This window comes from Haemaphysalis longicornis, unplaced genomic scaffold, assembly GCF_048455015.1.
Source record: "Haemaphysalis longicornis isolate Haplotype H1 unplaced genomic scaffold, Haemaphysalis longicornis Haplotype H1 scaffold_1, whole genome shotgun sequence".
Lineage (NCBI taxonomy): Eukaryota > Metazoa > Arthropoda > Arachnida > Ixodida > Ixodidae > Haemaphysalis > Haemaphysalis longicornis.
This window is the reverse complement of record NW_027526203.1, coordinates 154,808,188-154,829,650: the sequence shown is the minus strand read 5'-3', so window position 1 is coordinate 154,829,650 and position 21,463 is coordinate 154,808,188. Positions and strand designations below refer to the sequence as shown.

Below are 21,463 nucleotides of genomic sequence, written 5' to 3'. Positions count from 1 at the left end.
GGAAGCGATGAGGCTGTCCATTGGTAAAGAAGATAAGCATGCGACTCTTACTGCGTGCACCAAAAACTTTTGTCCCCCTCGCACGTGGTAAGCGACAACAGGGATGCTGTGCACGAGGTAGAGGCAATACTGATCTCCCCATGCACTGTATGGTCAGCGTGTGGTGAATTGAACCAACTGCGCTTCTGTTGGAAATCCATCCTATGCATGCATCATCTAGCCAAAGGGCAGAGGGATCCGGACCAGTGATTGCCCAGAGTGCAGCGCTCAGAAGTGGTGGACCCAAAAAAGGAGTTCTGCGTGATGCAATTTATGATCTATCCAATGGCAGAGGGGTCAGTATTGAACTGACTGCAATCAACTGGCCTTCTGTCCGCAGGTCACACCATGCATCCGTCATCCAGCCAAGGAACACTGGGGCCACGCCATCAATGACCAGATTGCAGCGCTCACAAGCGGTAGGGCACAATTGTTTCTCTGCATGATGCATTTTCTGATCTACCCAGCCTTCGGGGTCAGTTCTGCCTTTAACTGACAGAGCAACTGCACAGCAACTGTGCTGGGAAGATCATAAAATGCATCATGTAGGAAAGCTGTTGTGCCTTACCACTTGTGAGTGGTAAGAAACAAGGCCATTGCACGAGGCCATCTGATGCATCAATCATCGAGCCAAGAAGTACCACGATCTGCACCAGCGACTTACTGAGTGCAGCATTTGCAAGTTGTAAGCTCCAACACCGTTTCTCTGAATGATATATTTTCATATACCCAAATATTGTGGGGTCAGTTCTGCCTTGTTCTATAAGCAACCCCTGCCGTTCTGCAAACAGGCCACTGCGTGCATCCATCATCCAGCAAGGAGGACCGGTGTCCCCAAGTTGGACTGTTGAGAGAGCAGCGCTCACAGTGGTAAGTTACAACACCGTGGCTCTGCACGATGCATTTCGTCTACCCAACCCCGGTGGGATCAGTTCTGCCTTGCACTGACTGCAACCATCTTCCCTTCCGTCAGCAGGCCATTCCATGCATTCGTCTTCCAACCAAGCAGCAACGCGGTCCGCACATCCAACTATCTTGAGTGCAGCGCACACAACTGGTAAGCCACAACATGGATGCTCTGCATGAGGCAATATCGATCTACCCAAAATCGGTGGGGCAAGTTCTGTCTTGTCGTGACTGCAACCCACTGCCTTTCAATATGCCATCTACCCCATGCATCCATCATCCATTTGCGCAGCACCGGTGTCCGCACCGACTGCCGCGAGAGCAGAGCTCGCGAGTGGTACACCACAAAAATAGCTCAGCATGATGCCTTTTATGATCTAGTCAAATAGTGGTGAACTTTTCTGCTTTGTACTGATTGCAACCGAATGACTTTCTCTCAGCCGGTCATTGTAAGCGTCCATCATACAGCCAACTAGCACGTTAGTATGCACGAGCTCCTGTTCAGAGTGCGGCGCTACCAAGGGGTAAGCTGGAATACCTTTGCGCTGCGTGATGCATTTTATGGTGCATGCAGTAACCGCGGGAGATGTTTCGACTTTCACTGACTGTAGCCAACAGCCCAGTTGCAGCATGCAGTTTCATATTATGCAGTTTTCTTAAGCAGGGCAGCCCATTTATTCGACATCAAGCCAAGGACAACCAGGGTCCGCCTAAGCAACTGACCGGAGTGGAGCGTTTTCAAGTGGTAAGCAACAAAACAGTCTCTTTTAATGATGCATTTAAAGGTATACTTGAATAATATAGGGTCACTTCTGCCCTGTTCCATTTGCAAACAGTGCCTTTCTGTTAACAGGCCACCCCATGCATGCATCTTTGAGCCGAGAAACACCACGGTCCGAACCAGCGACTTCCACTGTGCAGCATTTTCAAGTGGTAAGCTGCAACACTGTTTCTCTGAATGATTCATTTAATGTTACACCCAAATATTGTAGGGTCAGTTGTGCCTTGTTAGGTTTGCAACGATGCCATTGCTGTCATTAGGCCACCCCATGTATCCATCATCCAGCCAAGGAGTACTGGGGTCCGTTCCAGCAACTTCCCAGTGTGCAAGGTTTCCAAGAGGTAAGCCGCAACACAGTGGCTCTGCATGATCCATTTTACAATCTACCTTAAGCTGCTGGGTGCAGTTCTTACTTGCACTGACAGCAATTAACTGGCCTTCTGTCACAGGCCACCCCAGGAATTTCTCTTCAAGGAGCACCGTGGTCTGCACCAGCGATTCCTTAGAGTGCAGCGCTCCCACGTGGTAAGTAACAGGGATGCTGTGCAGGAGGTAGAGGCAATACTGATCTACCCATGGACTTTTTGGTCAGTTGCGGTGTGTGGTGAATTGAACCAACTGCCCTTCTGTTGGCAATCCATCCCATGCATGCATCATCTAGCCAAAGGGCAGAGGGATCCACGCCAGTGATTGCCCAGAGTGCAGCACTCACAAGTGGTGGACCCAAAAAAGGAGTTCTGCGTGATGCAATTTATGATCTATCCAAAGGCAGAGGGGTCAGTATTGCCTTGTACTGACTGCAATCAACTGGCCTTCTTTCCGCAGGTCACACCATGCATCCGTCATCCAGCCAAGGAACACTGGGGCCACGCCATCAATGACCAGATTGCAGCGCTCACAAGCGGTAGGGCACAATTGTTTCTCTGCATGATGCATTTTCTGATCTACCCAGCCTTCGGGGTCAGTTCTGCCTTTAACTGACAGAGCAACTGCACAGCAACTGTGCTGGGAAGATCATAAAATGCATCATGTAGGAAAGCTGTTGTGCCTTACCACTTGTGAGTGGTAAGAAACAAGGCCATTGCACGAGGCCATCTGATGCATCAATCATCGAGCCAAGAAGTACCACGATCTGCACCAGCGACTTACTGAGTGCAGCATTTGCAAGTTGTAAGCTCCAACACCGTTTCTCTGAATGATATATTTTCATATACCCAAATATTGTGGGGTCAGTTCTGCCTTGTTCTATAAGCAACCCCTGCCGTTCTGCAAACAGGCCACTGCGTGCATCCATCATCCAGCAAGGAGGACCGGTGTCCCCAAGTTGGACTGTTGAGAGAGCAGCGCTAACAGTGGTAAGTTACAACACCGTGGCTCTGCACGATGCATTTCGTCTACCTAACCCCGGTGGGATCAGTTCTGCCTTGCACTGACTGCAACCATCTTCCCTTCCGTCAGCAGGCCATTCCATGCATTCGTCTTCTAACCAAGCAGCAACGCGGTCCGCACATCCAACTATCTTGAGTGCAGCGCACACAACTGGTAAGCCACAACATGGATGCTCTGCATGAGGCAATATCGATCTACCCAAAATCGGTGGGGCAAGTTCTGTCTTGTCGTGACTGCAACCCACTGCCTTTCAATATGCCATCTACCCCATGCATCCATCATCCATTTGCGCAGCACTGGTGCCCGCACCGACTGCCGCGAGAGCAGAGCTCGCGAGTGGTACACCACAAAAATAGCTCAGCATGATGCCTTTTATGATCTAGTCAAATAGTGGTGAACTTTTCTGCTTTGTACTGATTGCAACCGAATGACTTTCTCTCAGCCGGTCATTGTAAGCGTCCATCATACAGCCAACTAGCACGTTAGTATGCACGAGCTCCTGTTCAGAGTGCGGCGCTACCAAGGGGTAAGCTGGAATACCTTTGCGCTGCGCGATGCATTTTATGGTGCATGCAGTAACCGCGGGAGATGTTTCGCCTTTCACTGACTGTAGCCAACAGCCCAGTTGCAGCATGCAGTTTCATATTATGCAGTTTTCTTAAGCAGGGCAGCCCATTTATTCGACATCAAGCCAAGGACAACCAGGGTCCGCCTAAGCAACTGACCGGAGTGGAGCGTTTTCAAGTGGTAAGCAACAAAACAGACTCTTTTAATGATGCATTTAAAGGTATACCCGAATAATATAGGGTCACTTCTGCCCTGTTCCATTTGCAAACTGCCTTTCTGTTAACAGGCCACCCCATGCATGCATCTTTGAGCCGAGAAACACCACGGTCCGAACCAGCGACTTCCACTGTGCAGCATTTTCAAGTGGTAAGCTGCAACACTGTTTCTCTGAATGATTCATTTAATGTTACACCCAAATATTGTAGGGTCAGTTGTGCCTTGTTAGGTTTGCAACGATGCCATTGCTGTCATTAGGCCACCCCATATATCCATCATCCAGCCAAGGAGTACTGGGGTCCGTTCCAGCAACTTCCCAGTGTGCAAGGTTTCCAAGAGGTAAGCCGCAACACAGTGGCTCTGCATGATCCATTTTACAATCTACCTTAAGCTGCTGGGTGCAGTTCTTACTTGCACTGACAGCAATTAACTGGCCTTCTGTCACAGGCCACCCCAGGAATTTCTCTTCAAGGAGCACCGTGGTCTGCTGCAGCGATTCCTTAGAGTGCAGCGCTCCCACGTGGTAAGTAACAGGGATGCTGTGCAGGAGGTAGAGGCAATACTGATCTACCCATGGACTTTTTGGTCAGTTGCGGTGTGTGGTGAATTGAACCAACTGCCCTTCTGTTGGCAATCCATCCCATGCATGCATCATCTAGCCAAAGGGCAGAGGGATCCACGCCAGTGATTGCCCAGAGTGCAGCACTCACAAGTGGTGGACCCAAAAAAGGAGTTCTGCGTGATGCAATTTATGATCTATCCAAAGGCAGAGGGGTCACTATTGCCTTGTACTGACTGCAATCAACTGGCCTTCTTTCCGCAGGTCACACCATGCATCCGTCATCCAGCCAAGGAACACTGGGGCCACGCCATCAATGACCAGATTGCAGCGCTCACAAGCGGTAGGGCACAATTGTTTCTCTGCATGATGCATTTTCTGATCTACCCAGCCTTCGGGGTCAGTTCTGCCTTTAACTGACAGAGCAACTGCACAGCAACTGTGCTGGGAAGATCATAAAATGCATCATGTAAGAAAGCTGTTGTGCCTTACCACTTGTGAGTGGTAAGAAACAAGGCCATTGCACGAGGCCATCTGATGCATCAATCATCGAGCCAAGAAGTACCACGATCTGCACCAGCGACTTACTGAGTGCAGCATTTGCAAGTTGTAAGCTCCAACACCGTTTCTCTGAATGATATATTTTCATATACCCAAATATTGTGGGGTCAGTTCTGCCTTGTTCTATAAGCAACCCCTGCCGTTCTGCAAACAGGCCACTGCGTGCATCCATCATCCAGCAAGGAGGACCGGTGTCCCCAAGTTGGACTGTTGAGAGAGCAGCGCTCACAGTGGTAAGTTACAACACCGTGGCTCTGCACGATGCATTTCGTCTACCCAACCCCGGTGGGATCAGTTCTGCCTTGCACTGACTGCAACCATCTTCCCTTCCGTCAGCAGGCCATTCCATGCATTCGTCTTCCAACCAAGCAGCAACGCGGTCCGCACATCCAACTATCTTGAGTGCAGCGCACACAACTGGTAAGCCACAACATGGATGCTCTGCATGAGGCAATATCGATCTACCCAAAATCGGTGGGGCAAGTTCTGTCTTGTCGTGACTGCAACCCACTGCCTTTCAATATGCCATCTACCCCATGCATCCATCATCCATTTGCGCAGCACCGGTGTCCGCACCGACTGCCGCGAGAGCAGAGCTCGCGAGTGGTACACCACAAAAATAGCTCAGCATGATGCCTTTTATGATCTAGTCAAATAGTGGTGAACTTTTCTGCTTTGTACTGATTGCAACCGAATGACTTTCTCTCAGCCGGTCATTGTAAGCGTCCATCATACAGCCAACTAGCACGTTAGTATGCACGAGCTCCTGTTCAGAGTGCGGCGCTACCAAGGGGTAAGCTGGAATACCTTTGCGCTGCGTGATGCATTTTATGGTGCATGCAGTAACCGCGGGAGATGTTTCGACTTTCACTGACTGTAGCCAACAGCCCAGTTGCAGCATGCAGTTTCATATTATGCAGTTTTCTTAAGCAGGGCAGCCCATTTATTCGACATCAAGCCAAGGACAACCAGGGTCCGCCTAAGCAACTGACCGGAGTGGAGCGTTTTCAAGTGGTAAGCAACAAAACAGTCTCTTTTAATGATGCATTTAAAGGTATACCCGAATAATATAGGGTCACTTCTGCCCTGTTCCATTTGCAAACAGTGCCTTTCTGTTAACAGGCCACCCCATGCATGCATCTTTGAGCCGAGAAACACCACGGTCCGAACCAGCGACTTCCACTGTGCAGCATTTTCAAGTGGTAAGCTGCAACACTGTTTCTCTGAATGATTCATTTAATGTTACACCCAAATATTGTAGGGTCAGTTGTGCCTTGTTAGGTTTGCAACGATGCCATTGCTGTCATTAGGCCACCCCATGTATCCATCATCCAGCCAAGGAGTACTGGGGTCCGTTCCAGCAACTTCCCAGTGTGCAAGGTTTCCAAGAGGTAAGCCGCAACACAGTGGCTCTGCATGATCCATTTTACAATCTACCTTAAGCTGCTGGGTGCAGTTCTTACTTGCACTGACAGCAATTAACTGGCCTTCTGTCACAGGCCACCCCAGGAATTTCTCTTCAAGGAGCACCGTGGTCTGCACCAGCGATTCCTTAGAGTGCAGCGCTCCCACGTGGTAAGTAACAGGGATGCTGTGCAGGAGGTAGAGGCAATACTGATCTACCCATGGACTTTTTGGTCAGTTGCGGTGTGTGGTGAATTGAACCAACTGCCCTTCTGTTGGCAATCCATCCCATGCATGCATCATCTAGCCAAAGGGCAGAGGGATCCACGCCAGTGATTGCCCAGAGTGCAGCACTCACAAGTGGTGGACCCAAAAAAGGAGTTCTGCGTGATGCAATTTATGATCTATCCAAAGGCAGAGGGGTCAGTATTGCCTTGTACTGACTGCAATCAACTGGCCTTCTTTCCGCAGGTCACACCATGCATCCGTCATCCAGCCAAGGAACACTGGGGCCACGCCATCAATGACCAGATTGCAGCGCTCACAAGCGGTAGGGCACAATTGTTTCTCTGCATGATGCATTTTCTGATCTACCCAGCCTTCGGGGTCAGTTCTGCCTTTAACTGACAGAGCAACTGCACAGCAACTGTGCTGGGAAGATCATAAAATGCATCATGTAGGAAAGCTGTTGTGCCTTACCACTTGTGAGTGGTAAGAAACAAGGCCATTGCACGAGGCCATCTGATGCATCAATCATCGAGCCAAGAAGTACCACGATCTGCACCAGCGACTTACTGAGTGCAGCATTTGCAAGTTGTAAGCTCCAACACCGTTTCTCTGAATGATATATTTTCATATACCCAAATATTGTGGGGTCAGTTCTGCCTTGTTCTATAAGCAACCCCTGCCGTTCTGCAAACAGGCCACTGCGTGCATCCATCATCCAGCAAGGAGGACCGGTGTCCCCAAGTTGGACTGTTGAGAGAGCAGCGCTCACAGTGGTAAGTTACAACACCGTGGCTCTGCACGATGCATTTCGTCTACCCAACCCCGGTGGGATCAGTTCTGCCTTGCACTGACTGCAACCATCTTCCCTTCCGTCAGCAGGCCATTCCATGCATTCGTCTTCCAACCAAGCAGCAACGCGGTCCGCACATCCAACTATCTTGAGTGCAGCGCACACAACTGGTAAGCCACAACATGGATGCTCTGCATGAGGCAATATCGATCTACCCAAAATCGGTGGGGCAAGTTCTGTCTTGTCGTGACTGCAACCCACTGCCTTTCAATATGCCATCTACCCCATGCATCCATCATCCATTTGCGCAGCACCGGTGTCCGCACCGACTGCCGCGAGAGCAGAGCTCGCGAGTGGTACACCACAAAAATAGCTCAGCATGATGCCTTTTATGATCTAGTCAAATAGTGGTGAACTTTTCTGCTTTGTACTGATTGCAACCGAATGACTTTCTCTCAGCCGGTCATTGTAAGCGTCCATCATACAGCCAACTAGCACGTTAGTATGCACGAGCTCCTGTTCAGAGTGCGGCGCTACCAAGGGGTAAGCTGGAATACCTTTGCGCTGCGCGATGCATTTTATGGTGCATGCAGTAACCGCGGGAGATGTTTCGCCTTTCACTGACTGTAGCCAACAGCCCAGTTGCAGCATGCAGTTTCATATTATGCAGTTTTCTTAAGCAGGGCAGCCCATTTATTCGACATCAAGCCAAGGACAACCAGGGTCCGCCTAAGCAACTGACCGGAGTGGAGCGTTTTCAAGTGGTAAGCAACAAAACAGACTCTTTTAATGATGCATTAAAAGGTATACCCGAATAATATAGGGTCACTTCTGCCCTGTTCCATTTGCAAACAGTGCCTTTCTGTTAACAGGCCACCCCATGCATGCATCTTTGAGCCGAGAAACACCACGGTCCGAACCAGCGACTTCCACTGTGCAGCATTTTCAAGTGGTAAGCTGCAACACTGTTTCTCTGAATGATTCATTTAATGTTACACCCAAATATTGTAGGGTCAGTTGTGCCTTGTTAGGTTTGCAACGATGCCATTGCTGTCATTAGGCCACCCCATATATCCATCATCCAGCCAAGGAGTACTGGGGTCCGTTCCAGCAACTTCCCAGTGTGCAAGGTTTCCAAGAGGTAAGCCGCAACACAGTGGCTCTGCATGATCCATTTTACAATCTACCTTAAGCTGCTGGGTGCAGTTCTTACTTGCACTGACAGCAATTAACTGGCCTTCTGTCACAGGCCACCCCAGGAATTTCTCTTCAAGGAGCACCGTGGTCTGCTGCAGCGATTCCTTAGAGTGCAGCGCTCCCACGTGGTAAGTAACAGGGATGCTGTGCAGGAGGTAGAGGCAATACTGATCTACCCATGGACTTTTTGGTCAGTTGCGGTGTGTGGTGAATTGAACCAACTGCCCTTCTGTTGGCAATCCATCCCATGCATGCATCCTCTAGCCAAAGGGCAGAGGGATCCATGCCAGTGATTGCCCAGAGTGCAGCACTCACAAGTGGTGGACCCAAAAAAGGAGTTCTGCGTGATGCAATTTATGATCTATCCAAAGGCAGAGGGGTCACTATTGCCTTGTACTGACTGCAATCAACTGGCCTTCTTTCCGCAGGTCACACCATGCATCCGTCATCCAGCCAAGGAACACTGGGGCCACGCCATCAATGACCAGATTGCAGCGCTCACAAGCGGTAGGGCACAATTGTTTCTCTGCATGATGCATTTTCTGATCTACCCAGCCTTCGGGGTCAGTTCTGCCTTTAACTGACAGAGCAACTGCACAGCAACTGTGCTGGGAAGATCATAAAATGCATCATGTAGGAAAGCTGTTGTGCCTTACCACTTGTGAGTGGTAAGAAACAAGGCCATTGCACGAGGCCATCTGATGCATCAATCATCGAGCCAAGAAGTACCACGATCTGCACCAGCGACTTACTGAGTGCAGCATTTGCAAGTTGTAAGCTCCAACACCGTTTCTCTGAATGATATATTTTCATATACCCAAATATTGTGGGGTCAGTTCTGCCTTGTTCTATAAGCAACCCCTGCCGTTCTGCAAACAGGCCACTGCGTGCATCCATCATCCAGCAAGGAGGACCGGTGTCCCCAAGTTGGACTGTTGAGAGAGCAGCGCTCACAGTGGTAAGTTACAACACCGTGGCTCTGCACGATGCATTTCGTCTACCCAACCCCGGTGGGATCAGTTCTGCCTTGCACTGACTGCAACCATCTTCCCTTCCGTCAGCAGGCCATTCCATGCATTCGTCTTCTAACCAAGCAGCAACGCGGTCCGCACATCCAACTATCTTGAGTGCAGCGCACACAACTGGTAAGCCACAACATGGATGCTCTGCATGAGGCAATATCGATCTACCCAAAATCGGTGGGGCAAGTTCTGTCTTGTCGTGACTGCAACCCACTGCCTTTCAATATGCCATCTACCCCATGCATCCATCATCCATTTGCGCAGCACCGGTGTCCGCACCGACTGCCGCGAGAGCAGAGCTCGCGAGTGGTACACCACAAAAATAGCTCAGCATGATGCCTTTTATGATCTAGTCAAATAGTGGTGAACTTTTCTGCTTTGTACTGATTGCAACCGAATGACTTTCTCTCAGCCGGTCATTGTAAGCGTCCATCATACAGCCAACTAGCACGTTAGTATGCACGAGGTCCTGTTCAGAGTGCGGCGCTACCAAGGGGTAAGCTGGAATACCTTTGCGCTGCGTGATGCATTTTATGGTGCATGCAGTAACCGCGGGAGATGTTTCGCCTTTCACTGACTGTAGCCAACAGCCCAGTTGCAGCATGCAGTTTCATATTATGCAGTTTTCTTAAGCAGGGCAGCCCATTTATTCGACATCAAGCCAAGGACAACCAGGGTCCGCCTAAGCAACTGACCGGAGTGGAGCGTTTTCAAGTGGTAAGCAACAAAACAGTCTCTTTTAATGATGCATTTAAAGGTATACCCGAATAATATAGGGTCACTTCTGCCCTGTTCCATTTGCAAACAGTGCCTTTCTGTTAACAGGCCACCCCATGCATGCATCTTTGAGCCGAGAAACACCACGGTCCGAACCAGCGACTTCCACTGTGCAGCATTTTCAAGTGGTAAGCTGCAACACTGTTTCTCTGAATGATTCATTTAATGTTACACCCAAATATTGTAGGGTCAGTTGTGCCTTGTTAGGTTTGCAACCATGCCATTGCTGTCATTAGGCCACCCCATGTATCCATCATCCAGCCAAGGAGTACTGGGGTCCGTTCCAGCAACTTCCCAGTGTGCAAGGTTTCCAAGAGGTAAGCCGCAACACAGTGGCTCTGCATGATCCATTTTACAATCTACCTTAAGCTGCTGGGTGCAGTTCTTACTTGCACTGACAGCAATTAACTGGCCTTCTGTCACAGGCCACCCCAGGAATTTCTCTTCAAGGAGCACCGTGGTCTGCGCCAGCGATTCCTTAGAGTGCAGCACTCCCACGTGGTAAGTAACAGGGATGCTGTGCAGGAGGTAGAGGCAATACTGATCTACCCATGGACTTTTTGGTCAGTTGCGGTGTGTGGTGAATTGAACCAACTGCCCTTCTGTTGGCAATCCATCCCATGCATGCATCATCTAGCCAAAGGGCAGAGGGATCCACGCCAGTGATTGCCCAGAGTGCAGCACTCACAAGTGGTGGACCCAAAAAAGGAGTTCTGCGTGATGCAATTTATGATCTATCCAAAGGCAGAGGGGTCAGTATTGCCTTGTACTGACTGCAATCAACTGGCCTTCTTTCCGCAGGTCACACCATGCATCCGTCATCCAGCCAAGGAACACTGGGGCCACGCCATCAATGACCAGATTGCAGCGCTCACAAGCGGTAGGGCACAATTGTTTCTCTGCATGATGCATTTTCTGATCTACCCAGCCTTCGGGGTCAGTTCTGCCTTTAACTGACAGAGCAACTGCACAGCAACTGTGCTGGGAAGATCATAAAATGCATCATGTAGGAAAGCTGTTGTGCCTTACCACTTGTGAGTGGTAAGAAACAAGGCCATTGCACGAGGCCATCTGATGCATCAATCATCGAGCCAAGAAGTACCACGATCTGCACCAGCGACTTACTGAGTGCAGCATTTGCAAGTTGTAAGCTCCAACACCGTTTCTCTGAATGATATATTTTCATATACCCAAATATTGTGGGGTCAGTTCTGCCTGGTTCTATAAGCAACCCCTGCCGTTCTGCAAACAGGCCACTGCGTGCATCCATCATCCAGCAAGGAGGACCGGTGTCCCCAAGTTGGACTGTTGAGAGAGCAGCGCTCACAGTGGTAAGTTACAACACCGTGGCTCTGCACGATGCATTTCGTCTTTCCAACCCCGGTGGGATCAGTCCTGCCTTGCACTGACTGCAACCATCTTCCCTTCCGTCAGCAGGCCATTCCATGCATTCGTCTTCCAACCAAGCAGCAACGCGGTCCGCACATCCAACTATCTTGAGTGCAGCGCACACAACTGGTAAGCCACAACATGGATGCTCTGCATGAGGCAATATTGATCTACCAAAAATCGGTGGGCCCAGTTCTGTCTTGTGGTGACTGCAACAGACTGCCTTTCTATAGGCTCCGGACCGCGCAGTTTGCCGCGCGAGCGCAGCGCCAGCCGCAACAGACACGCGCAACTCTGGGTCGGTCCCGCCGTACCGACTGCCTTCAGCACCAGTGAACGCAACTTTGCAAAAAACGCTTGTTATAATGTTATTTGCGGGTGTATGTACTACATAGTGCAACAAAGTCATGCAAAATGTTATATAGTCGTGGGAAGCCTCCAAATGAAACGGGGCACTGATAAAATGCTGTCACAACTGGGAAGCATGTGTTCAACGGTTTGCATTCTCCCGCAGATTCTTCTCCTCTGTTTTTTTCGCAGATACCGAGCATGGTTACTGAATCTTGAAAGGCCCACATTAAGCGAGCGGATTACATGCTGCCGTGGTTTACGATCAGCTTGTTAGTAGGGTGGTTAGCACGCGGTCAATACACAGAAGTGCGCTCTGAATTTGGTAACAAAGAGGGCTCCCAAGCACAGTTATAGCATTGTAGTTTTATCATCCAGCGGTTCTACTGTGCTTCATCTAATATTCCACTTAATTTTACCGCCGAATTACATACATAAAAACCACATATGGGGCGCGGACACTTATAGCGTTAATGTTTCCAAATGTTTCGCGAGCTTTTGGATAGCATAAATTCACCACCTCTTCTTGCAAAAGAAACAATAAAATTGTTGTCTAAGCCACTGAAAAGCAAAGAAAAATAGAGCTAAGACGTGGCGCAATAAGAGTTGGAACAACATGTACACAGGAAAAAAATTTTTGCGTTTGGGGAGGAGCTGAAGGACAAACTTTATTTATCCCATCCGTTGTGATTGCGGTCACTCTGCACCAGTGAAAGGTGTACTCAGGGAACTAAATTTTTCTCCCGTGACTTGTTGTAAAGGTGTTGACGGTAATAAAAGCGCTACTATTTCTTCCTATGGAGATCTCCTGCCAAACCCGTTGTCGTGGAGAGAAAAAAAGACCCGAATATGAATATTCCGTAAGTTATTCTGATACGCCTATTAGATGTTCTGCTTAACCCTCCCTCATCCCATCCCTGGCCAAAGGAATTTCTTGCTATAGCCTTCTCGTGAAGACTTTCTTTTTTGTGGGTGTGTTTACACGTATGCGAGTAACGCACTGCGCTACAACTGGAAGCCCAAAATTTTCTCGGCGAAGCGGGAACTTATTAACGTCCGCACTTTCGCTATAGCGACACAAACGTGAATTTCATACTGTTAAATAAATGGAGCATCACATTCGGATCAAAGATCTATATGTAACTCCCGTGTGATGCAGTTAGTAGTTCTGCAGTCGCATGCAAGTGCACTCACATGGATGGAATACCCCGCGCGGGAACATCGCGCAACGTCTGATATATTTGCAGACAAAAACTCCTCTTTTGTGAATTGAACAATATAAATTACGTTTTCTTTTGAAGCGAAACATGCTGATCTTAAGGAAGCTTTTGCCCCGCAGGCAGGCTGTAGAAGCGTTTCTCTTCTGGGCATCACACCTATGGGGCATTTATATGCCTTTTTATACGTGAGTTCAACCGAATAAATCCTTCTCCATTCCCATGCACTATGTGGCAGGATTACTTTACAATCTCTTACTTCGTTTTAAAGGGACCCAGAAAAGCCTTTTGTAAAAGTTACAAAAGGCCTTGTGGCGTAGTACCAATATAGCGATGCAATGCCGTTGGAATTATTGATCTACATTCAGTATTAGCTGCGCCAGAAGAAATTAGGTGCACCTCTCCCCCCTTGCCGATCGATTCCTCCTCCCTCTCTGCTTCTTTAAAAGCAGCTGGAAACACTGGCAATAGCCATGTGACATCGCGACGCTCGACTTCCGTTCTCCGCTACCTGCATTCCTGCGCCTAAATCGCTGCAGACCCGCCTTTGCCTCGGAATCGCGCAGGAAGGAGGAAGAGCAACCGGAAGCCAATGGCAGTGACGTTGCCGGTGACCGACGATCGGCTGAATCAGAGGGGGGCCTCGCCGTTGCGTCAGCCGCGATTGCCGTTGCGTCAGCCGCGGTCGGCGTTGCGTCAGCCGCGGTCTACTTGCTGCGGCCGCGCGCTCATCGCCCGAGGAAGGCGATCTTCAAAAATTGTTTACAAATTATCCGTACAACGTATGGCGCTCACACTTGGCTCAAAACTCCCCCGTTATGTGTTCTACCACCTGAATGCATTTGATTGCCACCTTCACAAAGCTTTTCTGGGTCCCTTTAAGCCCAAAAGGGGCGACTAATATGCCTAATTCGCGCTGCAAAAAGAAGAGCGCCCCCAAGCCAGCAGCGTACCGGCTTGCGGGGACCGACCCAGTGTTGCGCATATCTGCCGAAGGGGGCGCCAGGTGTCGCGGACTCCGCGTCGCCCTCTGGGCGCTGTCCGGAGCCTATATGCCATCTACCCCATGCATCTATGATCCATTTATGCAGCACCGGTGTTGCACCGACTGCCGAGAGTGCAGAGCTCGCGAGTGGTACACCACAAAAATAGCTCAGCGGGATGCCTTTTATGATCTAGTCATATAGTGGTGGCACTTTTCTGCTTTGTACTGATTGCAGGCGAATGACTTTCTCTCAGCCGGTAATTGTAAGCGTCCATCATACAGCCAACTAGCACGTGAGCATGCAAGAGCTCCTGTTAAGAGTGCAGCGCTACCAAGGGGTAAGCTGGAATACCTTTGCGCTGCGTGATGCATTTTATGGTACTTGCAATAACTGCGGGAGATGTTTTGCCTTTCACTGACTGCAGCCAACAGGCCAGTTGCAGCATGCAGTTTCATATTATGCAGTTTTCTTAAGCAGGGCAGCCCATTCATTCGACATCCAGCCAAGGAAAACCAGGGTCCGCCTCAGCAACTGTCCCGAGTGGAGCGTTTTAAAGTGGTAAGCTACAAAACAGTCTCTTCTTATGATGCATTTAATGGTATACCCGAATAATATAGGGTCACTTCTGCCTTGTTCTGTTTGCAAACAGTGCCTTTCTATTATCAGCCCCCCCCATGCATGCAATCATCGGGCAATATCACCTAGACTGTGGGGGCTTCAATGCCTCGTACTAATTGCGACCAACTGCCTTTCTTTCAGAAGGGTAGCCCTTGGATCCATCATACAGCAAATTAGCACCGTGGTCTGCACCAGCTACTGCCCAGAGTTAACTGCTTCTAGAGGTGAGCTGCAATACAATAGCTCCGCATGATTTATTTTATGATGTACGCGATAACTGTGGGGAATGATCTGCCTTGCACTGATTTAGGCCAACAGCCCTTCTCTCAGCTGCCAGCCCAGACTTTCAATATCAAGACAAGGAGCCGCATAGTTTGCACTAGCAAATGTCCAGAGTGCTGCATTTTCAGTGTAAGCTGCAAAACAGTTTCTCTGAATGATATATCTTATTATATACTCAAATATAAAAGGGTCAGTTCTGCCTTGCCATTTTCGCAACCCCTCCCTGCCTGTCCTCAGACCACCCCAAGCAACCATCATCCTGCCAAGAACCACCACGGCCAGAAAAGCGACTTTCACTGGGCAGCATTTTCAAGTGGTACGCCGCCACAGAGTTTCTCTGAGTGATGCATTTTATCATATACCCATAAACTGAAGGGTCAGTTCTGAATTGTTCGTTTTGCAACCATTGCCTTTGTGTCTTCAGGCCTACACTTAAATTCATGATCCAGCCATGGAGCAAGGGTTACGCTTCCAGCAACTCGCGAGTGGGCAAGGATTGCTACTGGTAAGAGGCGACGCAGTTTCCCCGAATTATGAATTTTATATGATCTACCCAACGATTTTGGGGTCTTTTCTGCTTTGCACTGATTGCAAACAATTGCCTGTCTGTCAGCAGGCTAACCAATAGACCCTTCATACAGCAAATTAGCACCGTGGTCTGCATTAGCTACTCTCCAGAGTTTACTGCTTCTAGAGGTAAGCTGCAATACATTTGCTCTGCATGATTTGTTTTATGATGTCGTTGATAACTTTGGGGTACTTTCTCCCTTGCATTGATTGCAGCCATCTGCCCTTCTTCAGCTGCTACCGCATTCGTTAAACATCCGGTCAAGGAGCCGCAGGGTTTGCACCAGCGAATGTCTAGAGTGCTGCATTTTGAGCGTAAGCTGCAACACAGTTTCTCTGAATGATATATCTTATTACATACCCCAATAAAAAACGGTCAGTTCTGCCTTGCCATTTTTGCAAATACTGCTTTCCTGTCCTCAGGCCAGCCCGAGCATCCATCATCCAGATGAGAAGCACCACGGTCATTGATTTGATTGATTGTAGGGTTTAACGCGCCGACGCAACGCAGGCGATGAGGCGCGCCGTAGTGGAGGGCTCCGGATTAATTTTGACCACCTGGGGATCTTTAACGTGCGCCGAAATCTCGTACACACGGGCGTTTTTGCTTTTCGCCTCCATCAGAAAAGCGGCCGCCGCGGCCGGGAATCGAACCCGCGACCTCGTGCTCAGCAGCGCAACGCCTTAGCCACTGAGCCACCGCGGCGGGTTGCAGCACCACGGTCAGACCAGCGGCTTGCACTGAACAGCATTTTGAAGTGGTAAGCCGCAACAGAGTTTCTCTGAAAGATGCATTTTATCATATACCCATATACTGAAGGGTCAGTTCTGAATTGTTCGTTTTGCAACCATTGCCTTTGTGTCTTCAGGCCAACACTTAAATTCATGATCCAGCCATGGAGCAAGGGTTACGCTTCCAGCAACTCGCGAGTGGGCAAGGATTGCTACTGGTAAGAGGCGACGCAGTTTCCCCGATTTATGAATTTTATATGATCTACCCAACGATCTTGGGGTCTTTTCTGCTTTGCACTGATTGCAAACAATTGTCTGTCTGTCAGCAGGCTAACCAATAGACCCTTCATACAGCAAATTAGCACCGTGGTCTGCATTAGCTACTCTCCAAAGTTTACTGCTTCTAGAGGTAAGCTGCAATACATTTGCTCTCCATGACTTGTTTTATGATGTACGCGATAACTGTGGGGTATGATCTGCCTTGCACTGATTTAGGCCAACAGCCCTTCTCTCAGCTGCCAGCCCAGACTTTCAATATCAAGACAAGGAGCCGCATGGTTTGCACCAGCGAATGTCCGGAGTGCTGCATTTTCAGTGTAAGCTGCAAAACAGTTTCTCTGAATGATATATCTTATTATATATTCGAATATTAAAGGGTCAGTTCTGCCTTGCAATTTTCGCAACCATTCCCTGCTTGTCCTCAGGCCACCCCAAGTAACCATCATCCTGCCAAGAAGCACCACGGCCAGAAAAGTGACTTTCACTGCGCAGCATTTTCAAGTGGTAAGCCACCACAGAGTCTCTCTGAGTGATGCATTTTATCATTTACGCAGATACTGAAGGGTCAGTTCTGAATTGTTCGTTTTGCAACCATTGCCTTTGTGTCTTCAGGCCAACACTTGAATTCATGATCCAGCCATGGAGCACGGGGTATGGTTCCAGCGACTCGCGAGTGGGCAAGGATGGCTACTGGTAAGCGGCAATGCAGTTTCCCTGAAAGATGCATTTTATGATCTACCCAACGATGTTGGGGTTTTTTCTGCCTTGCACTGACTGCAACCAACTGCTCTTCTGTTGGCAGGGCATCCCATGTCCTCTTCGTCCAACCAAGCAGCACTGGGGTCTGCACCAGCGATTGTTTAGAGTTCGCCCCGCACAGGGCACCATGAGCAATCTTGGTGACGGTGTTGGCGACACCGCGTACCCCGAGCCCCCAAACATAAGCAGGATCCAACCGTGGCGATGTGTTGTGATGTGAAGGGTAGAAACCTCGAACGGTGGTCGTCGGAGCCCATGTCAAGCTCCGGCGGACGGGCTCTTTGTCTGTTTACCAGGCAATGGAGCCAGATTTAGGAGCCAGATCTGGCAAACAAGACAGGCCGACCTCCTTGAAGGTCTGCGAAAGCAAGGTGTGGCGGCTGTTCGGCATATTACCATCAGAAGAGAAGACAAGGAAATACTCCCTGGGCATATAATCCTCACATTTGACCGGCCCACTCTTCCAGACGCTATAAATGCAGGCTCCATCCGGTGCGCTGTACGCTTCGTCCGAGCGTATATCCCGAACCCGCGGCACTGTTTCAAGTGCCAGTGGTTCGAGCATGGTAAAAACTCGTGTAGGGGCCAAATAACCTGTGCCAAGTGTGCCCAACATGACCATCCCACAGATAATTGCAGATCCCAACAACTCCTTTGCATGAACTGTAGGGCCCACACGCGGCATATTCCCGAAAATGCGAGAAGTCTCAAATTGAAAAGAAAAAAATAAACATAAAGGTAACAGAAAACATCACCTTCCCAGAGGCGCGAAAGAGGATCGCCTCTTTCCCCCTGGGGAGGTACGCCGAAGCAGCTCGCCGGGGGCGGAGAGGCGTATTGTTTCGGCAGGAGCCCAGTACCGCGAGTCGGACTTGGTGCCGCCCCCACCCCCCCCGGGTTGCCTCCGGCGGCCCAACCCACTACCGCGCTGCTCGCCGAAACAGCAGCGGCTGTGGTGGCATCCACGTCCAGTGGGGTTGCTGCTGCACCCACTGTTTCCTCCTCTCCAGCGGCCCGAAGCACACACGAGGGCCCGGAGATGGAGATGGAGGAAACTGCAGCAGTTCCCACCTCCACCGAACAGCCTCTGCATTAATGTCACTAGAACTCTCAATAGTAATACAAGTATCTTTACGGCAGAGGCTTATGGTGTAATTCTTGTTGTTAATCATATACTTCAAAACCACATCCCACAATCCATTATATATACAGATTCCCTCAGTGTTGTGCAGACATTGTCATCAACAAAGTCTTCGAAAAACCATGTTGTCAATTTGATAGTCATGGGTATTATGTCTGTGTATGTCCACAAATTTGAACTGGTCCTTTGCTAGGTCCCTGGCCACTGTGGTATAGCCGGGAACGAAGCAGCGGATTGAATGGCTGCTGCTGCTACACTCTTGAATACAGTAGACATAACCACTTTACCCTACACCGATGCGAAACCACACATCAGACAACTTCACAAAACATGGCCAACACACTAGAGTGAACAAACAGAAAAGTTACACGTAACAAAACCACACTTGGGACCTTACACCACCGACACACACAATAGATACACTGAAGTCGCCTTGGCTAGATTGCGGATGGGGTACACACATGCAATGCACTCGCACCCTCTGACTGGATCTCCAAGACCTCTGTGTGGCAGGTGCGGAGAGGCCCTATCTGTGATCCACATCCTCATACAATGCAAGGCACTCAACATTACACGACGCAAACACTTCCCACAACAACACACGCGACATATTCCACCACACTCGTCATACTTCTTAGGAGACGATGCCATGTTTTCTGTTCAGCGCACCTTTAGGTTCCTAACAGAAGTTTACTTCTTACAACGCATCTCATACCACCCAAAGTTTTACCCCTGGTCCTATACACCAGGGCCTTTGGCCCATAAACTCGAAACATCATCATCATCATCAACATTGTTTAGAGTTCGGTGCTCGCAAGTGGTAAGCCACAACAGTTCCTCTTTTTGATGCCTTTTATGATCTACCCAACACAGTTGCTGTGCAGTTGCTCTGTCAGTAAAAGGCAGAACTGACCCCGAAGGTTGGGTAGATAAGAAAGCGCATCATATGGAGTAGCTGTTGTGTCTTTTTGTGAGCTCTGCACTATGGACAGGGCTGGTTTGGCCCCAGTGTTCTCAGTGAGGCTCCGCTGCCATTCTGTCATCAGGCCACACCACCCTTGTTCTTCACCCTGGCCCTTTACACCAGCCGTGCTCAGTCTAACTGTATCCGTGTTCCCTCCTCATCAAATACCTTGTTTGGCGCTCTTTGCCCATGGTCTTGCGCCAGTAAACTCAAACCATCATCATCATCATCATTGTTTAGAGTTCGGTGCTCGCAAGTGGTAAGCCACAACAGTTCCTCTGTATGATGCCTTGTAAGATCTATTCAACATAGTTGCTGTGTAGTTGCTGTCAGTAAAACGCAGAACTGACCCCGAAGGTTGGGTAGATAATAAAGCGCATCATGTGGAGTAACTGGTGTGTCTTTTTGTGAGCTCTGCACTATGGACAGGGCTGGTGTGGGCGCAGTGGTAACGGTGAGGCTCGGCTCTGCCATTCAGTCATCAGGCCACACCACTCTTGTTCTTCACCCTGGCCCTTTACACCAGCCGTGCTCATAGTCTAACTGTATCCATGTTCCCTCCTCATCAAATACCTTGTGTTTGGCGCTCTTTGCCCATGTCGGCCTTGCGGCAGTAAACTTGTACCATCATCATCATCATCATTGTTTAGAGTTCGGTGCTCGCAAGTGGTAAGCCACAACAGTTCCTCTGTATGATGCCTTGTATGATCTACCCAACACAGTTGCTGTGCAGTTGCTCTGTCAGTAAAAGGCAGAACTGACCCCGAAGGTTGGGTAGATAAACAGCGCCTCATGTAGAGTAACTCTTGTGTTTTTTTTGTGAGCTCTGCACCATGGGCTGGTGTAGCCCCAGTGTTCCCGGTGAGGCTCCCCTGCCATTCTGTCATCAGGCCACCCCTTGCAATCATCCTACAGCCAAGGAACACCGCAGTCCATTACAGCAACTGTCCAGTGTGCAAGACTAAACCGCTATGCAGTTTCTCTGAATGATGATTTTAGGATCTACCTAAAGACTGTGGGGTGGTCTATAGCTTGTAGTGATTGCAACCAGGCTACCCCATGGTTACATCATACAGCCAATGAGCACCGTGGTGTCGATGATGATGATGGTAGGTGTTTAATGGCGCAAGGCCAACGAGGGCAAAGAGCGCCAAAACAGTGGTTAGGTATGAAGGATGTAAAGGTAAACTGTATATATAATGGATTGTGGGATGTGGCTTTGAAGTATATGATTAACAACAATAAGTACACCGTAAGCCTCTGCCGTAAAGATACTTGTATTACAACTGAGTGTTCTAGTGACATTAATGCAGAGGCGGTTCGGTGGAGGTGGGAACTGCTGCGGTTTCCTCCATCTCCATCTTCGGGCCCTCGCGTGTGCTTGGGGCCGCTGGAGAGGAGGAAACAGTGGGTGCAGCAGCAACCTCACTGGACGTGGATGCCACCACAGCCGCTGCTGTTTCAGCGAGCAGCGCGGGTGGTGAGTTGGGCCGCCGGAGGCAACCAGGGGGGGGGGGGGGGGGGGGGGGGTGGCACCAAGTCCGACTTGCGTACTGGGTCCCCGCCGATCAATACACCTCTCCGCCCCCGGCGAGCTGCTTCGGCGTACCTCCCCAGGGGGAAAGAGGCGAACCTCTTTCGCGCCTCTGGGAAGGTGATGTTTTCTGTTACCTTTATGTTTATTATTTTCTTTTCAAGTTGAAACTTCTCGCATTTTCGGGAATATGCCGCATGTGGGCCCTACA

At 49.6% G+C, this 21,463-nt stretch overlaps 1 protein-coding gene and 4 long non-coding RNA genes across 31 annotated transcripts in view; 4 read left to right on the top strand and 1 right to left on the bottom strand.

The window, feature by feature from the left end:
• Positions 1 to 21,463, bottom strand: part of LOC144138109 (uncharacterized) — a 118,391-nt gene that overhangs the window by 16,892 nt on the left and 80,036 nt on the right. The window lies entirely within an intron of this gene.
• On the top strand, positions 1,658 to 2,709 carry LOC144138255 (uncharacterized). The gene is made up of 3 exons (XR_013315857.1): positions 1,658 to 2,067; positions 2,176 to 2,251; positions 2,552 to 2,709. It is a non-coding gene; the product is annotated as an uncharacterized LOC144138255 (long non-coding RNA).
• Positions 6,016 to 7,051, top strand: LOC144138262 (uncharacterized). Its single transcript, XR_013315859.1, has 3 exons — positions 6,016 to 6,409; positions 6,518 to 6,593; positions 6,894 to 7,051. It is a non-coding gene; the product is annotated as an uncharacterized LOC144138262 (long non-coding RNA).
• Positions 10,354 to 11,395, top strand: LOC144138250 (uncharacterized). The gene is made up of 3 exons (XR_013315856.1): positions 10,354 to 10,753; positions 10,862 to 10,937; positions 11,238 to 11,395. It is a non-coding gene; the product is annotated as an uncharacterized LOC144138250 (long non-coding RNA).
• On the top strand, positions 11,451 to 16,707 carry LOC144138239 (uncharacterized). 2 transcript variants are annotated; one of them, XR_013315852.1, is made up of 4 exons: positions 11,451 to 11,582; positions 11,689 to 11,767; positions 11,874 to 11,954; positions 14,611 to 16,707. It is a non-coding gene; the product is annotated as an uncharacterized LOC144138239 (long non-coding RNA). The 2 variants fall into 2 exon arrangements; XR_013315846.1 differs by having other exon boundaries at positions 11,871 to 11,954.